An 887-nucleotide genomic window follows, 5' to 3' on the forward strand; every position below is an offset into this window, starting at 1 on the left:
TGTTTCAACTAGTTTACTGTTTTTATATGAGCAATTAGTGTAAGAAATAAACAGCAGTCAGGAAAGTGTGAAAAGATACACTTTATTATCACATCAGTCTATAACGTTGCACAACTACGACTTTGAAGTTTTGATAGAAATATTGTGATGAACACTAATATATTTTTTTTAATTTCCCCACTCGCCCATGTGGGCAGACTTTTAGCCTTCAATCTCAGGTTCTCTACCAGAGGCCTTGGAGGTTGAGGGTCTTTGCTGTCCCTAGGACTGTATTCTTCTGGACAGAGATCTCAGATGTCATTTCAGAATCAGAATCAGAAAGAATCAGAAAGGGTTTTATTGCCAAATGTTGAGCAGGTTTACAACATTAGGAAATTGCTGCGGTGCTTCAGTGCAAACATACTGTCATAAATTACGCTTAAATAGACATGAAAATAAAAATAAGAATAAGAATTAAAAGTGCTAAGTAGATAGATATATACACACTGTAAACCCCAACAGTCCACCTGACTTATAAAGTTTGTGGATACAACAATTGAAATGCGTCACAAAGTTGAAACAACTTAAAACTTTTCTGTTCTCTTAACGATTCAAACAGTTATAATTGTACATGGCTTAGAAGTTAAGAGTAAATACTGCTTTCTTAATTATGATTTTTGAGTAAATGTTTTTTTTCCGAGCTCCGCATGTGTACGTCATGACGTCATGACGTTTTCTCTCTAACCTGAACGACGTTGACAGAAAATTCTGTTCAATATGGCTGCCCTTCTCGAGCGACTGGAGAGCACATTTGGAGAAACTTGTAAGTAAAACGGAACCTTCGTTATGTTTATTTTTTCCGTAAAAAAGCAAGTATATTAATATGTTGCAGCCAATAACTTGTTTTT

At 35.2% G+C, this 887-nt stretch overlaps 1 long non-coding RNA gene across 1 annotated transcript in view; it reads left to right on the top strand.

Annotated features, from left to right (window-relative positions):
• The first annotated feature begins 551 nt into the window (after positions 1-551).
• Positions 552-887, top strand: part of LOC121813354 — a 1,814-nt gene continuing 1,478 nt past the window's right edge. Inside the window, exon 1 of the long non-coding RNA XR_006053666.1 lies at positions 552-802. This is a non-coding gene — a long non-coding RNA (uncharacterized LOC121813354). The remainder of the gene's footprint in view (positions 803-887) is intronic.

Source organism: Haplochromis burtoni, unplaced genomic scaffold (assembly GCF_018398535.1).
Source record: "Haplochromis burtoni strain Fernald_Lab_line unplaced genomic scaffold, NCSU_Asbu1 Contig_1580, whole genome shotgun sequence".
Taxonomy (NCBI): Eukaryota; Metazoa; Chordata; class Actinopteri; order Cichliformes; family Cichlidae; genus Haplochromis; species Haplochromis burtoni.